Below are 19,260 nucleotides of genomic sequence, written 5' to 3'. Positions count from 1 at the left end.
CGCCAAATTTCAATCCTGTGGAAAACTGCTTTGCTAAAATAAAAAAACATTTTTACTCAAGAGAGGTTTCAGGACCTAGCTGGAATAAACTTAAAACTTGCTATAGTAAAAGCCATCGAAGAAGTGAGCGAGACGGACATACGGGGGTTTTACCGGCACACAGGATGCTTTTTGAATGTGTAACCAGGTAAGTCCCGCCCCCAGTTAGATTGTCGCTGCTAATAAACTCCGCGCCCACAGTTTGACTGACACTATTACCGAGCCGATAAAAACGTGCTTACGACTGGTTGAAACTATTCACATGATTTGTGGTTTGAACGATCGGAAAGCCCATTCCGGACGCTTGAACGCATTTCACTGTAAAGCTTAAATTTAAAAAAAAAAAACATTTTGGGGCCTGCCCCTAGGGGTCGGACCTATCTCATTTATATAAAATATGATTGTCCTTCCCCAATGATGTTTCACACCAAATATGGATGTAATCCACTCAAGTGTTAAGGAAGAGTAGGCTTTTGTATAAATAGTCTTACGCATGACGCAAGCGACGGACAAAACATGATGACAATCAACTTAATATTGAATATTGCTAGGTGGGTCCCATTTAGTAAAACAGACTGAAGTTAGCAGACACTGTAACGTCGTTGCCGAGGACGTCATGTGACTATCGTAACTACGTAACGTCTGTCTAAACTCTTCCGAGAACTCTGATTTCCGTTCGGCAATAATCGTAACTTCTATGGCGACCAGTTTAAAACGAAGGCATGTTTACAAGTATCGACATTTAACAACTGCCGTACCAAAGCTATTAAGAAATCATTATAAATATTCTTTGATATATTATAATTTCAAATACATCTACAAATACTAACTTGAATTTTTGTTGATAGTTAAGTATAGTGTGGCTTTAATAGAATTTCCCCTATTGGGCACAGCCTCTTCAAGTTTGCAAGATATATACACAACTGTCATGTGCATGACAATGTCAAAATGAACTCAATATCTAGGCTTTTGTAAAGTCGAATACAGTAAAACAAATGCTCCTTGTACCTATGACATACTAATTTGGTGGCAGCAATATATTCCTAACCTTTTTTTTTAAAATGAAATGTACATTTTTTCGCATATTTTGCCAAAATTCGCGAGCTAAAAAACCAAAATTTACAAGTCAACAGTAATACATATTAAGTGGCAAAGATGCATACACACATTTTATCTTCTTAGTTATGTTCAAGATATATAGTATGAAAGGAATACAAATATCACTAGTTTAAATAGGTGATATGACCTTAATAGAGACATTTCATTTCAGCAATTGTTACATGAAAAGACCTTTAAACTCGAAGCAATGCATACTTGCTCCACGGTCCATACCAAATATTGGTACCCTACTCAACTTTATCCTTCGATAAAACCACCAGAAAGATACTTTAATCCGTAAGTAAATTAAATTGGAAAAAAGTTTATGCTTTATTGTAATAGGATGGAAAAACATACATACATGTATATGTATATACAAGTTTAGTAAAAAAAAATCTGGTGTTGTTACCTTTTACAGTTTTTGCACTGGTTAAAACCCTGAAATATTTTTAACTATGGTTTTTAAGGCTTAATCAATTACATTAATTCTATAAAATCTCATAATCATGAAATGAAAACACCATTTACACAACTACAACTTATATATGGTGTGAAAAATCAACAATAAACAAGAGATCCCAGAGGGATCTTGGCGCCCACCAAAAATTGATCTATGTCTGACAAATGAAAGAGGGATCTTTTCTCTGCTTTTCAAACTTACACTTCTTTTTTCTGCTTTTCAAACTTTAAACTATCAAAATCCAAGATGGTGGTCGCAAAATGCAATAGGCAGAACTAGGGTCCTAGAGGAACCTACATATGATATTTGAGAACAATCCCTTCAATACTTTCTGAGAAATAGCGGTAACAAACTTTAACTATCAAAATCCAAGATGGCTACCGGTCGGCCATTTTGTTGACCGATCAGTCCCAAAATGCAATATGCACAACTGGGGTCCTAGGGGAACCTACATATGAAATTTGAGAAAGATCCCTTCAGTGCTTTCTGAGAAATAGCGGTAACAAACTTTAACTATCAAAATCCAAGATGGCTACCTGGCGGCCATCTTGTTGACTGATCAGTCCCAAAATGCAATATGCACAACTGGGGTCCTAGGGAAACCTACATATGAAATTTGAGAAAGATCCCTTCAGTGCTTTCTGAGAAATAGCGGTAACAAACTTTAACTATCAAAATCCAAGATGGCTACCTGGCGGCCATCTTGTTGACCGATCAGTCCCAAAATGCAATATGCACAACTAGGGTCCTAGGGGAACCTACATATGAAATTTGAGAAAGATCCCTTCAGTACTTTCTGAGAATTAGCCGTAACAAACTTTAACTATCAAAATCCAAGATGGCGGCTGGTCGGCCATCTTGTTGACCGATCAGTCCCAAAATGCAATATGCACAACTAGGGTCCTAGGGGAACCTACATATGAAATTTGAGAAAGATCCCTTCAGTACTTTCTGAGAAATAGCGGTAACAAACTTTAACTATCAAAATCCAAGATGGCTGCCTGGCGGCCATCTTGTTGACCGATCAGTCCCAAAATACAATATGCACATCTAGGGTCCTAGGGGAACCTACATATGAAATTTGAGAAAGATCCCTTCAGTACTTTTAGAGAAATAGCGGTAACAAGAAATGTTAACGGACGGACGGACGGACGGACGGAAGGACGGACGGACCACGGACCACGGACGAAAGGCGATTTGAATAGCCCACCATCATCAGATGGTGGGCTAAAAATCTAGCAAATCTGCCATTTTATCACATCCTCAAATCATGCATATGGCCTCATTTCTTGATACACATTTTAGTTTATACAATGATGTCACATTGATTTCACCTTATTGTTGTAGCTGTAGTAGATTTATTTGTACAAAAAATGTGTACATGTCAAAAACGTTCTGTATGCAAATCTACTGAATCCTTACACCAATTAACATTCCTTTGTTCTGTGATTTTTCATTACAGCGTATTATGTCTAAATATATCAACCAATCATAATACAGAGAAGGAATCCCCGACAAAAGAAAGGTCTATATTACCAACGTTGGGGGTTTGATGTGCGCCAATGATATCATTTCCAATTATTTTTTGTCATTTGAAGACTGAAATGTACAATATGTACGCTGTACTCACACCCGAGCCAAAGTCACAAAAGTTAAACAAAATGCAATACATAACCACAGAAGTGTTGATGAAATTGGTTTTTGGACAGGAGCATACACCTAATAAAGTAAACATACTACTGTAAGTAACACTTCACACACATTTCACTACCATGGTCTTTTTTGGCATATCACAGTAAAACCATATATTTCCTATATATATGTGCAAATTTTAATGTTCTCTTAAACTGATTTGTCCCTTTAATACTAAAACGTTGGAACCTTGTACATGAATACAGTATATCATTTTAACTATATAGCTTCATTTGACTTAGTAATGATTAATTACAGAAGGAAGGAATTTTAATTGGTTTCTGGATTCTGTAGATTTTCACTAACAACACTCTTTGACATATACAAATGTTATGTACAAATAACTCTACTACTTATATAACAATAGGATTTTGACACATAATTTCTCGGTACTTATTTTGTTGTCGAAAAACGTGCTACATGTACAACTAACATAACATAATGGTATCAGTCTATTTTCCGATAATGTTATTTCCTGCATGGCACAGTTTGGTTATATGCAATAGTGACAAGTAAAAACATCACATCGGTTAAGTTACTGGATGTCAGGCCAATAATGCCAGTTTTCAAATGCTTTTTTTACAGGAGCTTTTTTCTGCAAAGTCTTGTGTCACACATGGTTCATTGCATTCTTCTGTCACACATGGTTCATTTCATGTCAAAGCGTTCTGGAAAATAAATTAACTTATATAATAAGATGAGACTCTAACAGAACTAACTTCTTTAAAAAAAATATCTGGTCTAAAAATGAATGTAGACAAAACTGAAATAATTTGGATTCGTAGTATGAAATACAGTAACGAAAGGATGCTTCCGGAATTCAATTTTAATTGGGGAAAAACTAAATTTACGCTACTTGGTATTGACTTTGATATAAATCTGGATGATATACCAAAGCTAAATTTTGACAAAAAAATTGTTAAACTGAAAAGTCTGATCAGCACCTGGAACAAGAGATCCCAGAGGGATCTTGGCGCCCACCAAAGATTGATCTATGTCTGACAAATGAAAGAGGGATCTTTTCTCTGCTTTTCAAACTTACACTTCTTTTTTCTGCTTTTCAAACTTTAAACTATCAAAATCCAAGATGGTGGTCGCAAAATGCAATAGGCAGAACTAGGGTCCTAGAGGAACCTACATATGATATTTGAGAACAATCCCTTCAATACTTTCTGAGAAATAGCGGTAACAAACTTTAACTATCAAAATCCAAGATGGCTACCGGTCGGCCATTTTGTTGACCGATCAGTCCCAAAATGCAATATGCACAACTGGGGTCCTAGGGGAACCTACATATGAAATTTGAGAAAGATCCCTTCAGTGCTTTCTGAGAAATAGCGGTAACAAACTTTAACTATCAAAATCCAAGATGGCTACCTGGCGGCCATCTTGTTGACTGATCAGTCCCAAAATGCAATATGCACAACTAGGGTCCTAGGGGAACCTACATATGAAATTTGAGAAAGATCCCTTCAGTACTTTCTGAGAATTAGCAGTAACAAACTTTAACTATCAAAATCCAAGATGGCGGCTGGTCGGCCATCTTGTTGACCGATCAGTCCCAAAATGCAATATGCACAACTAGGGTCCTATGGGAACCTACATATGAAATTTGAGAAAGATCCCTTCAATACTTTATGAGAAATAGCGGTAACAAACTTTAACTATCAAAATCCAAGATGGCTGCCTGGCGGCCATCTTGTTGACAGATCAGTCCCAAAATACAATATGCACAACTAGGGTCCTAGGGGAACCTACATATGAAATTTGAGAAAGATCCCTTCAGTGCTTTCTGAGAAATAGCGGTAACAAACTTTAACTATCAAAATCCAAGATGGCTACCTGGCGGCCATCTTGTTGACCAATCAGTCCCAAAATGCAATATGCACTACTAGGGTCCTAGGGGAACCTACATATGAAATTTGAGAAAGATCCCTTCAGTACTTTCTGAGAATTAGCCGTAACAAACTTTAACTATCAAAATCCAAGATGGCGGCTGGTCGGCCATCTTGTTGACCGATCAGTCCCAAAATGCAATATGCACAACGAGGGTCCTAGGGGAACCTACATATGAAATTTGAGAAAGATCCCTTCAGTACTTTCTGAGAAATAGCGGTAACAAACTTTAACTATCAAAATCCAAGATGGCTACCTGGCGGCCATCTTGTTGACCGATCAGTCCCAAAATACAATATGCACATCTAGGGTCCTAGGGGAACCTACATATGAAATTTGAGAAAGATCCCTTCAGTACTTTTAGAGAAATAGCGGTAACAAGAATTGTTAACGGACGGACGGAAGGACGGACGGAAGGACGGACGGACGACGGACCACGTACGAAAGGCGATTTGAATAGCCCACCATCTGATGATGGTGGGCTAAAAAAGGAAACTGACTCCTATTGGTAAAGTCCATATCATAAAATCACTAATGGTTTCTCAATTTAACCACTTATTCATATCTCTTCCCAACCCAAGTGAAAAGGTTATAAAAGAAATAAATACAATTTTATTTGAATTTTTATGGGATAGTAAAACAGACAAAGTTAAAAGAGCCAATATCGTTCAAGAATATTTTAATGGTGGCTTGAAAATGGTAAATTTAAATGCTTTTATTAATTCCCTTAAATTAGGTTGGATCTGGAGATTATTCACCTGGGAAGGGAAATGGAAATCTATTTTAAAGGAACACATTGATTTTGATTTACTATTAAATGTTGGTGGTGAATATATTTTAAAATGTATTAACCTTTGTACAAATGATTTTTGGAAAGATACTTTTAAAGCCTGGTATAAATAGAACAGTTCCAAAGAAGTTAAAGATTTACAAAATAAATCCTTCTTAACAGAAAGTATCTGGGATAACAAAAATATAATTCTTGATGGTAAACTTGTTTTCTACAGGGCTTGGTATAGATTAGGAGTTCACACAATTGCTGATCTTCTGAAATATCAAATTAACATAATTTTTTACTCTTTTGAAGAATTTTTACAAAAATATGATAATTTACACACCAACTTCCTTCAATTTCAAGGACTAATATCTGCTGTTCGTAAACGTCTGCCTAACCCTCAGCCGCAAAACCTATTACCACTTATACGTCCATATGTTCCCCTAAATATACGGATTTTCTTTTCAAATATGAAAAATGCAAAATTTCTATATGCTATTCTTAATAAGTCAGAAACTGAACCTACAGGTAAGCTGAAATGGCAAGAAGAATTTTTATTAGATGAAGAAGAGTGGAAGCATATTTATAACATTCCTTTTAAATATTCTGACAACCAATTCAAATTATTTAAGTATAGTATAGTAGCTAGCCCTATGTGTACTTTCTGTAATTCAGAGAGAGAAACAATGATTAATTTAATGTGGGAATATCGAGAAGTACAAAATCTATTGCAAAACTTTGAAACTCTTTTAGATGCTCTTTATATTCCTTTTTCAATTAACAAACAATCTTTTCTTCTTGGTCTTACAACTAACAACATTAATGCATCAGTCGATAATGTTATACTTTTAATCATTAAGCAATACATTTACAGAACAAGGTGTTTTCATAAAACCTTAAATATAAACACATTGGCAAAAAATATAAAAACAAATGTCTATTCATAGACATATTTTTGTACCATAAAGATTCACACATAATTGATTCCCATTTACAAATATGTTAATTAGTCCTAATTTGATTGGCCATAGGTCACTGACCGCTGTAAGCCCCATAGTAGATTTAAACGTCTTCTGATTGGTCAAGCCCCTGATTTAGCCATTGTAAGACAAAGGGAGTCCCCACTATAGAGCTCCATCCATACAGCTTCAGACGCCATCTTTGAAAATTGGGAATATTTCTAAAAATGTCAGCATTTACATACTGTTTTAGAAGGTAGAAGAAATTAAAAACATCCCTCCAACCAACCCCGTCCTTCCAACCTTTATGTGTGAATTTATGGTTGTTTTTATTCTTATTAATATATCTTTGTATCATGCATATTGTAATCCTCATCCTTTGTTTTCGTTTAGGTTACATGTTTGTTGCGTTATTTTCGCTCACCTTCGCTAAAAATTTTCAAGAAATTTAAAATCATATTTCCTTATAAAAATAAATCTATTAAAATAAACGGCTTCCCCTCTTTATCAGGGGTATGCCAAGATTTAAGAGCCATCCTATTGTTTAGTCTTTATTTCATGAAAATTTTGAGCAAATAAAGTTCGAGGTATGGACCAAGAAGCCATGCTGATTTGAATGTAAACATGTATATAACTTTAATCTTTAGCAGGACAAAAAGAATATTATAATATTCACAGACACATATCAAATGGTCAAAATGATTTTTTGAAAGCAAAATTTATAAAAAGTTGGAGTAAGTGGACACCGTTTATACAATTTGATATATGAACTCTTTTTACGAAAAAAAAATAAGAACCAAGGATAAATTCTCTACCATTAGATAAAAAATACATCTATTCCACATCTCGACTCTATCCTCCTATACAACTTTTTCCTCTCTAACCTATCTTTCTTAACCTCTTATAAATGTCATGTATGTCTGAACGAATGTGGGTGTATGGAAACCTTTGAATGTATATAATAATTTAAGTAAACTCTTTGGTATATGTGTGAGGGTGTGTGATTGTGTGTGTAAAAGTATAAATGTGAATGTCATGTAAAATTGATACAAATGAAATACTTTTGTTTTTGTATTTATGATGTTGAATTAATTGTCTTTGTCTGTATTGTCTGTAAAAATGAAAATGATTTCAAAAATAAAAAAATTATAAAAATAATAATAATAAAGTATTAATTATAACGAGAACCATTACAGATACCCCCCCCCCCCCCCCCCCCCCCCACGAAAGGCATGTTGTTCAGCATTCCCTTAGTCCCTATGTATCAATTTTCAACAAAATAGGAAATATTGACAATGTGAGGTCCTAAAAATTTGTGATTCTATGGTGGCCTACATCTTCCCATGACTGCCTTACAGTATCTGCAGTAATGGAAAGGCCGTCTTCTGATTGGTCCAAAGGAACATTATTCAATGAATAGGGAAGTTATCATTATACATTGTATGGTGGCAAGTTCCCTGAATGAAGCCGAGAAAATGGTCAACACGGCATAAATATGGAGTTAAAGTTATGGGATAAATATGTTACCCAACAGGTGACTGTTGTTTATCATGTTTATCTAAACTCTCGTTAGTCAATTTTCAAATTTGTAAAAGACACTCGCTAAAGCTTCTGTCTTTTCAAAATTTTAAAATTAACTAACTCGAGTTTGATAAACAACAGTCACGTGTTGGGGAACCTCTATATTGCAATTTTTTTTTATTCTGAAATAATATAAAGCTCAAACATTTCAATGATGGTAAAAGTGTAAAGTAAGTAACTTGTGTTACTGAAAGATAATATATAGTAATGAATCTGATCCTGTTTTTGAGAAATTAAAATTACCATGCGTTGGAGGTGAAGAATCTTTAATTCTCCTTTTGTATATATTAGTATGTTTGCTTGTTGTTTTTGTATCTTTAACAGCTTCCAGGTACTTAAGGATTATTCTCAGTATACGTATCTTTTGGGCTTATGAAGTCAAGAGGCCCAAAGTGTCTGTATCACTCACCTGGTTTAATTTCTAAGGCCAAGTAATGTTCTGAATACAGGATCATTGGTTTTTTTCTGAAGGAATTCAAAGATTTACCTCTAATTTCCCAAAGGGCCCCACTCTTTCTCCTCAAAACAACATTGGTAAAGTACAATTTACTGTTGTTTAATCCCAACATCAGGTGATTATTACGATATCATTTGATGTGAGTTTCGTGATGTCATAATCACCAGAAGGTAGGACTAATCGATGGTAAATTGTACTTTACCCACCTCATTTTGGGATCTTGAAACCCCTGTATTGGAAGAACTCTAGGTACCAAGAGAATCATTATATAAAATTTCAGAGAGAAACTTTCAGTAATTTTTCCAGAAATATTAACAACAAACTTCAATTGTCAAAATCCATGATAGCTACTGTTGTACATCTTGTAGAAAGATCAGTCCAAAACGCAATATGCACATCTAGGATACTACACATGAAATTTGAAACTTTAGTACTTTCAGACAAATAGCGGAAACGTTCTTAAAATATTGTAATCCAAAATGACTCCTTATCAGCCATCTTGTTGACTAATCTGTGCCAAAATGCAATATACACAAATAAGGCCCAAAGGAAGCCTACATATGAAATTTGAGACAGATCCTTTCAATACTTTCTGAGAAGTAGCAAAATAAAGCATGCTTTTATGATGCTTTTAGTGACATATTTTAGTACTTTTTCTAAAAAGTACAAAAAAAGCATGCTCTTTTAGTACTTTTTCCGGACACACCATCAGGGCAGAGTACTTTTTTTGTACTTTTTTTGGACTCTGAAATTTTGCAGAGTACTTTTTTTGTACTTTTTTTGGACTCTGAAATTTTGCAGAGTACTTTTTTTGTACTTTTCTGGACTTAAACATTCTGCAGAGTACTTTTTTTGTACTTTTCTGGGACTTAGTCATTTTGCAGAGTACTTTTTTTGTACTTTTCTGGGACTTAGTCATTTTGCAGAGTACTTTTTTTGTACTTTTCTTGGACTTAGAATTATTCACATGGTATGAGAAATGTTCAGAGTACTTTTTTTGTACTTTTTTTGGACTTAGAATTTTTCACAGGATGAATGGGAAATGTTCAGAGTACTTTTTTTGTACTTTTTTTGGACTTAGAATTTTTCACAGAGTATGAAAAATGTTGTGTACTTTTTTTGTACTTTTTTGGGACTTAGAATTTTTCATAAGGCATCACCATTTCAGTGTACTTTTATTTTGATTTTTTTTTCTACTCCAATTTTTTTTAGGGGGAGTTTTTTTTAACAAAATTATATATTTAATTAAAAATTGTTTTACACAACTGAACATTAGAAAGAAATATAATTCAACTACCGGTAATTAAGATGTTTATTTAATAAGTGAATGTTGCAGATGATGTTTTGAATAATTTTACATTCTTAATGCTAAGTTTTTATTTTCATTTCTTTACCATAAATGTTTAAATTATTTCTAATCACTTAAGTGTTCACCTTAAAATATTGTTGAAATGTGTTTATATAAGTGTTCACCTTAAAATATTATTGAAATGTGTTTCCAATTCCCTTTCTCTCTAAATGAGTTAAAATGTAGTAGTATACACTAGGCCCATGTACATATATGTTACATAAAACCAATGCCTATGTGATCAGCATAATTAGAGTCTTAATTATCGACAGTCACGTGCACACTGACACACAAATCGCCTGTCTCTGACCAGTGGTTTCACACACAATAACGATTTACAACCAGGTAAACAAGCCAACACATGTACATTAGTCGTTCTGCACGGACCTAACAAAACTCTCCCCTGGGTCAGACTCATGGTCCCATACGATAAATAGTTTGTGAAAGTATTTCCATCCTCATATAATGATTAAATGGTTTCAGTATAAAATCTCAACAAACTAACCAAAACAAATAGACATGCCGGGGATACTCCGTTGCACACACTGTTGACGTAAATATGCTATCGGTCTGATTTATATGTAAAAGGAAATACAAGCTATCATAGATGAATTTGTCAATGGAATTTTATGAACTCATTTGTTTACACCGACTCGGACATCATAGTAGGCTAACCAACAAAACACTCACGGCTCATGTTTACGTAGGCCTGGATGTTTCTGGTCAGACACATGATAAATAGCTTGTGACTATATAATCTTTCCGGCATCACAACGATGATATTGATACTTTAAAAAGTTCCTCCAAACCATGCCAAAACAAGGGTTTTGTTTATCTTTTTTTATATAATAATCTCGATCTTTTCACGACATGCCGGAAATGGTTCTTATTACAAATACTCTGTTGTCGTGATTATAAATTGGTTTACACCTCGCGTCAAAAGGTGGATTTATTAATATAATAGTTCGTATATTTTCTGTTTTGATATATTATCACAAACTCTCAACAAAAATTTAGGAATTAAAAGGTTTGGTTTAGACTATAGGATCGTACAACATTCTTTTGAATCACGTAAGAGGCCTACAGGTGTGTGTTTGTAATACAGCAACTAAATGTGGATTTATCAGCACACCAGTGCATTTGTTTGCGTTTTTTAATCCTTGTCCTAAGTTAATAATAAAACGTGAGGAATTGAGAGATTTTGTTTAGAAATATCGTAGTACAGCATTCCTTTGTGAAAGACGTAAGCGGCCCCACATGTGTTTGTCACGTGATTATTTGAGCGGGAAACACAGAATGTGAAACAGCTGGCTGGCGGCCATATTTGTTTACGTCTGTCAGCTGATTGCAGAATGTAAACAAACAAATATAACTGGCTGCTGAGCCAACATCGAAAGAAGGTAGGATGTTTGCAGAGAGACACGAGGTTATTTTTTTTTGTTTATTGTTACAATACCATCGATCTCCTCAAACTCTAGCTGGTGAACACAGTACCGATGGAGGATGGAGTTACGGTAAGTTCATTTCTCTTACTTGTTTACTTCGTTCTGAAAGCATTTGGATGCAATTAAAACACCCAGTTTATGAAATAAGTTAGACATCATTTTTTGTTTACATAGCTGTGCTTTCTTTTTGAATGGGTTTGGCAATTATTTCATTGCCGTTCAGTTGTAAATTCCAACATCATTTCCAATTTCAAATCACAAGAAAATTTACACGGCAGGGGGGTTTAGATGTTATAAATCAATTCAACATCCAACAAATTGTATCTGGACACAAGTTTTATTAAAAAACTATGGAACTTTCCATATCATTTTCACTTCATTATCGCCCACAATTTCGTTTTGTGGTACATAATTTATTTTTATGGTTTTTTTTTTAAACTTTACTTTATTCATCGTGATTAATTAGATTGGGAAATAATATTTGTTTTCTTGAAAACATGGGTAATGAAATAACATTATTAACTTAAATATGTGAGTGTGATTTGGATGCTCATATTCAATTATATCGTTGTTTTCACGACATTTTTGACAAGAAGGTATGATGTTTCAATGATGTAATCCTATCATATTTACATTTTGCTGTCCATCAGTCAATTATGTCCTGCAATTAAATCTAAATGTGTATACACATTCATACATGTGTTTCCATACAATCAGGTCATGTATATATAACCTCATATTTTTCCTTTCAGGCAAATTGCAGATCAGTGTGTGATAATGATCAAGGGCAGACTGGTTAAAGACATAACATTAATATGCCTAATTTAAACAGGTAAATATTATAAAAAGGATGGTGGTAACATGTGAATATTTAAATATTTTAAGATGACTGATATACACAATGTATGAACATTATAAAAAGAGTTATTTTACCATCTAAACATAACCTTTGCATTCCTTTTTTGTTAAGTAATATTTCATTGAGACTTACAATTTAAGTGAATTAACACTCTGAGAAAAATGTCATTTATCAGAATAGCAGTAGGGTCACTGGGGTGTTGATCAGGGGTCAGGGAGTGGTCACACCTCTTTTGTTTACATAATTATCAAGCGACTGCCTGGTATTTTGGTAGTTTAGTAAAACTGTACTGGGGACAAACAGGGCTGGGTTATAGATTGAGGCATGGCGTCAGGTAAAAAGGGCACGGCGTGCGCCATGCGTACATAAAAACACTAAAATAATTTAGTTCTGTAAATTTATTTTTGATTAATTAATCTAGCCATGTGTGAACTTTTTATGAGTATACTATTATACCATATGCATTCACACTGTATCCATATTGCACATCCTATTTTTTTTTTCTTTCTTTTCAGAATACAGTAATTATGAAGAAGAAACAGTCAACAAAAACAAATGAATAGCTGATGACTGAAAATGAATGCACCTCATCAAAGAGACTGAATATCCACAGCTGTCATCAAGCCACTTTTGCAGGTAAATATCTCAATCTATCCTGGTTTCAGATTGCTATTACTAGCAATTATGTAAAAATATGGATGCCATTTTAGACACTAAAACTCAGTAATCTTGTGTGGAGTGTATCTGGCTTCATTGTACGTTCATATAGGCGGGTGCTTCGAAAAATAAATGGAGGAATTTACGTTGTTACATACATACAATGGCATGGTATAAAATTAAAGCAAAGATTTATTTGAGCCAAACAAAAAAATAAGACATTTTAATATATCCATAAACATTATTGTTCCAGCACAAGTCTTTGTCTTTTTTCAGGCTTTCACTGCCAGGAAAATGGAATGAAAAACAGCATGTAATGGACTTGCACTGGACAGTGATCAAGGGGAAAAGATTTGGACAGGATTTCATTGCATTGACATATTGAAATTTATATTGTAGACAACATTGTGACAAAACCTGATGCCAATGTTCAACAATTTACACATGTTTTATCTCTGAATACAATGCTGTTTTGTAAATATTGAACAGAGTGTGGCCCTTAATTTATTTGTTTCTTCTGTGCATTACCGTGTTCAGGTACTATCTTTAAACTTGATGTGTGGGTCCATCTTGGTTGGATTGTGTGTCACAAAAAAAACACTGCACTAACTAAGACAAGTCTATTTGAACAAAAAAAACAACCTTGAATTGCATCTTCATTTAAGAAAAACATTGCTAATCTTTTTCTATGTTATAAGAGATACTAATAGGTCCATCTAGGTGAGCTGAGGCACCTATAACCATCAATAAATAAGATTTCTATCATAGTATTTGAAATTAGTGAAAGAGTACACCTGGGTTTTCATATTGTATTCTTAATTATTTTGGTACTTTTCCACCAACATCAGAAGTAAATTTTTCATACAGTTTATAATTTGTTTTGAGCTTGTTAAAAAGTACTAAAAAAGTACTGTACTTTTTTTGTACTGTTTTAGTACTTTTTGGTCTACATAGAAAAGTACTAAAAAAAGTTCTGTACTTTTTTTGTACTTTTTCTAGACAAAAGAAAAGGTAAAAAAAAAGTACACTGTGTGCTTTTTTTGTACTTTTTTTTCCGCCACAAAGTACTTTTTTGTACTTTTTGTACTGTTTTAGTACTTTTTGGCCTACCTATAAAAGTACTATAAAAGTACTGTACTTTTTAGTACTTTTTCTGGATAAAAAAGGTCAAAAAAAGTACTGTACTTTTTTAGTACTTTTTCTAGATGAAAAAAAGGTCAAAAAAAGTACTGTACTTTTTTAGTACTTTTTCTAGATGAAAAAAAAAGGTCAAAAAAAGTACACAGTGTGCTTTTTTTGTACTTTTTGTACTATTTTAGTACTTTTTGGCCTACCTTCAAAAGTACTATTAAAGTACTGTACTTTTATAGTACTTTTTCTGGATGAAAAAAGTACAAAAAAAGTACACATGCCACGGTCATGTGTGCTTTTTTTGTACTTTTTTCCCCCCACAGAGTACTTTTTTTGTACTTTTTCTGTATGGTGTAAAACAATAGAGTGTACTAAAAGCATGCTTTTATGAGCCTGTTTTAGTACTTTTTGTACTTTTTTTGACTCATTTTGGAACCGGGAGGTAAGTTCGGTTCCAAATTGAGTCAAAAAAAGCATGCTTTTTTTGACCTTTTTTTAGTGTACTTTTTTTGTACTTTATTTCGGTATGGGTAAATTTCTAAGTTGGCTGCCTCTTGTTGACTGACTGGTTCCAAAATGCAATATGCAGAACATGGGGTTTTCATTGGGATCGGAGACTGAAAACAGGAAGTGGGCCAGCGGCCATCTTGGAATACCAAAATCTTGATAAAAATGTTTGCATGTTGTTCGGCATCAATTAAAACCCCTATAGACCAATTTTCATAAGAGATCGGAGACTGAAACCTTAAAACAAGGAGTGGGCCAGCGGCCATCTTAGAATACCAAAATCTTTACGAAAATGTTTGCATGTTGTTCGGCATCAATTAAAACCCCTATAGACCAATTTTCATTGAGATCGGAGACCGAAACCCGGAAAACAGGAAGTGGGCCAGCTAAAATTAAGAAAATTTGCCCTTTTGGGGCCCCACCCCTCAGCCCCTAGGGGTCGGACCAGACTCATTTATACAAAATAGAATTTTGTTTCCCAAATGATGTTTCACACCAAATATGGATAAAATTCATCCAAGGATGAAGGAGGAATAGGATTTTAAAGCTAAAATGAAGAAAATCTGCCCTTTTGGGGCCCCACCTGTCAGCCACTAGGGGTCGGACCAAGCTCCAAATATGGATGAAATCCATCCAAGGATGGAGGAGGAGTAGGATCTTAAAGCTAAAATTAAGAAGAAAATTTGCCCTTTTGGGGCCCCAACCCTAAGCCCCTAGGGGTCGGACCAGGCTCATTTATATAAAATATGATTGTCCGTCCACAAAGATGTTTTAAACCAAATATTGATGAAATCCATCGAAGGATGAAGGAGGAGTAGGTTTTTAAAGCCAAAATTAAGAAAATTTGCCCTTTTGGAGCCCCACCCCTCAGCCCCTAGGGGTCGGACTGGGCTCATTCAATAAAATATGATTGTCCTTGGCCAATGATGTTTCAAACAAAATTTGGTTGAAATCCGCTTAGCGGTTAAGGAAGAATAGCGTTTTAAAGGGAAAAGTTTACGCACGACAGACGGCGGACGACGACGGACGAATCATGATGACTATAGGTCATCCTGACCCTTTGGGTCAGATGACCTAATAAAATATGAAATTTTCATGGCTTTCTAGCTTTTTCATTACGCCATTTTAACAGGAATGTCTTTTAGGTATCAAAATATATGACATCATCGACAATGCACATCGCATGCATTGATGACGTCACGTAATTGTCTAGTTATCTTCTTCCAATCAACCATGGGATATCCTTGTGATTTATGCATGGGAGAAATATTTATTCATTATAGATGCAAAATCTCTTGACATTCATACTCCCATAATAGCCAACTGAATACAGTCCGATACTCATACAATCCTGAAAGTTCACAAACTGTTTCAGATTTTGAATTCAAAGCATTCAAATGTGTCTTCAGTGGTGAATGAGCTAAAAGTCACTTAAGCATTGAACATCTAGCGCTTCATGTTGAATTTGCCTTTGGCCAGTTTCCATTCATATTGGCTATGAACGCCAACTGAAAGACGTTAAAATGCTTATATGTACATTTGGTTACAATTTTATGATGAAATCCCAAGGAATTTTGCATCTTTAATGAAATAATCATTGGTTATTGTCATGGATGGAACAGTCATTTGAACTGCCGCCTTCCATGATCGCTGGCACGGCAATTGTGATGTCACAATGATAATGACGTCATGATTAGCGCTTGAAGTTCATTGTCTATACATGACTGCCAACTGCGTTTGGTAAGGTTACATAGTGGGACTGCAGTGAAAATGTAAATATATGGTAATGAACTTCACTTATCTGACTAAACACTGTACTGTATATTTGTACACAGTGATATGGACATATTTTAACTTTAATTTGCATTAAGAAGGTCCTCCCCTCAGAGTCAGTAGCTTGACCAGTAACTAGCTTAGGCCTATAGAGCATAGTGTGCCTCAGAAGGAATCAAACCTGTGACCTCCGCCAGGCGTACTGGTTGTTTCTCTACTGACTGAGCTAAAGGAAATTTCCTCCTAGTGAAAAGCTAAAAAGCAACTCTAACCTGTATCTCTACATGCCTATTTACATTTAAAACGTGTTACACTACTTAACAATTTCCCCTTTGAAATGTGTTCACCCTAAAACACACACCAATCCAGGTTATCTCTCTCTTCTTACATCCAATTTGAGTGTTCTACAGCACCCCATGTAACAATGCCAGTTGGGATCAAACCCTGAGCTTAACAGTGGTCTGCTACACTACTAGAACGAAATAGTACCCGGCCTAATATACCTTTTGGTCAGGTACAAAATGGTGCCTATGTGCCCTAGTGGAGCACTGTCTGACAATCAATTGGGCAATTTCCTATACATTTTGTATAGATTTCCAATTATTTTATGTGTATATATATATATATGCACATGTATTAGTTTTGTACAAAACAAGCATATTGATCATGATTTAATGATATCTACATAACTGATTACAAGATGTCATGTTCACAATTTGTAGACTTGCTGTATGATTTTCCTTTATAACATGTGAACCAAATGATGTCTGGCTGTGAACTTGATATATGTACACTATAACTAAATCTACTACTAGCCTTGGGGACTTAAGAAAGAACCTGTATTGGTATGTGTACATAGATGAACAATGAAACAACTGATGTGCCCTTCAGTCATGTTAAAATAAATTAATATAAAATTAACATACCCTGCCTTCACTTTAATTTGTTCATGTGACGAAGATAGGCCAGAAACTATCCATCCATCGTCCAGAACTCCATGTGCATACATTGTTGTCTAAAATATATTATTGCAGACAGTGGGTAAGTCCTGTAAGTAAAGAATTAAAAACAAGTGCTCATGTTCAATCCATATATAAAGGAGAATTCGAAGAAATAGAACTGCCTCCAACACATAGATTTTAAGTTTGATTAAATAAAAATAAATGGACAATTTAGTAAGGCTAACTCTGTTATAATAATTACAAGGTTCTACAAAGCAAAATTCAGTAAATCACGGATATAAGGAACTTCTATGGACCAATTAAATATTTCTGTTGTAATTATAAGCATAGTTCGCTATTCTATTACAGACAACAATGAATTTGCTATAAGTGTGTTCATTACATGTTTTACTGTGTGACCAAACCTAATGTTGTACATTTTTTATTGACCTAATTTCAATTAATACTGTGAATATTCCAAAATGTATATCTATAGGTTTATTAATTAACCACTTTCATATTGGTAACAATACAAATATGCACAGATCCCTTCAGTACTTTTAAGAAATAGCGGTCACATACTTCAATTATCAAAGTTCAAGATGACGGCCTATCGGCCATCTTGTTCATCGATCAGTCCCAAAATGCAATATGCACAACTAGGGCCTTAGGGGAACCTGTACATGAAATTTTAGACAGATCCCTTCAGTGCTTTCTGAGAAATAGTGGTAGCAAACTTCAACTACCGAAATTCAAGATGGCGGTCTGTCGGACATCTTGTTCACATATAGGTCCAAAAATGCAATATTCACAATGCAACTAGGGCCCTTGGAGAACCAACATAAGAAATTTGAGACAGATTCCTTCAGTACTTTCTGAGAAATAGCAGTAACAAAACTTTAACTACCAAAATCCAAGATGGCGGCCAGTTGGCCATCTTGGTAACTGATCGTTCCCAAAATGTAATATGCACATCTAGGGCCATAGGGACACCTAGTTTCACAAGTTAAAATGTTAGGAATTAGTTGTATTTAGAAAGTTTAGAAGTAATTAAGTAGATCAGTACAAAACTAGGAATAATCTGGTTTGAGATTCTTTTGATGTAGTAGGAAGTCTTATGGACACTTTTATTGTAGGCTTGGACACTTTTATTGTAGGCTTATCTAACAGAGTTAGCCTTTTATTGTTAGTCATTTATCTTTAATTAAATCCTATAATTGACCAAATGTCACATGTTACTCAATAGAGTTAATTATGGTATTATTGTCAACACCTGTTGGGTCAGAACTTGTAGGACCAGTTGAGTACCCCCAAGGTAAATAGTATTAATTGTCATTGATGATTGTTTAGCTCCGCCCATATTGAAATTGTCAGACCACACCCATTCATTGCCTAATTAAGGAATTAGCCAATGAGATTTAGGATATGGGACAAGTTTAATTATAATGAAGAATAGGATTAATATAGAAGTTAGAGAGTTGAACAGCAGAGAGTTGGAGTTAGAACAGAGAGAGTGATCGAAGGACAAAATCAGGAGTGGAGAGTCAGAGAACATGGAGAGTTTAATAATTGTAATTTAATATTTCGGAACTTTTGGCAGTCACCTACAATAAACAAAATATGGAACCAGGAACTTTGTTGT

General features: G+C 34.6%; 2 long non-coding RNA genes across 2 annotated transcripts; one reads left to right on the top strand and one right to left on the bottom strand.

Annotated features, from left to right (window-relative positions):
* Positions 1-938: 938 nt before the first annotated feature.
* Positions 939-18,476, bottom strand: LOC138313292 (uncharacterized). Its single transcript, XR_011207159.1, has 2 exons — positions 17,604-18,476; positions 939-3,957 (listed from the first exon to the last, which is right to left on the bottom strand). It is a non-coding gene; the product is annotated as an uncharacterized lncRNA (long non-coding RNA).
* Positions 11,670-14,150, top strand: LOC138313293 (uncharacterized). Its single transcript, XR_011207160.1, has 4 exons — positions 11,670-11,819; positions 12,503-12,582; positions 13,125-13,245; positions 13,543-14,150. It is a non-coding gene; the product is annotated as an uncharacterized lncRNA (long non-coding RNA).
* Positions 18,477-19,260: the final 784 nt, after the last annotated feature.

Source organism: Argopecten irradians, unplaced genomic scaffold (genome assembly GCF_041381155.1).
Source record: "Argopecten irradians isolate NY unplaced genomic scaffold, Ai_NY scaffold_0635, whole genome shotgun sequence".
Lineage (NCBI taxonomy): Eukaryota > Metazoa > Mollusca > Bivalvia > Pectinida > Pectinidae > Argopecten > Argopecten irradians.
This window is presented reverse-complemented; position numbering and strand designations above follow the sequence as displayed.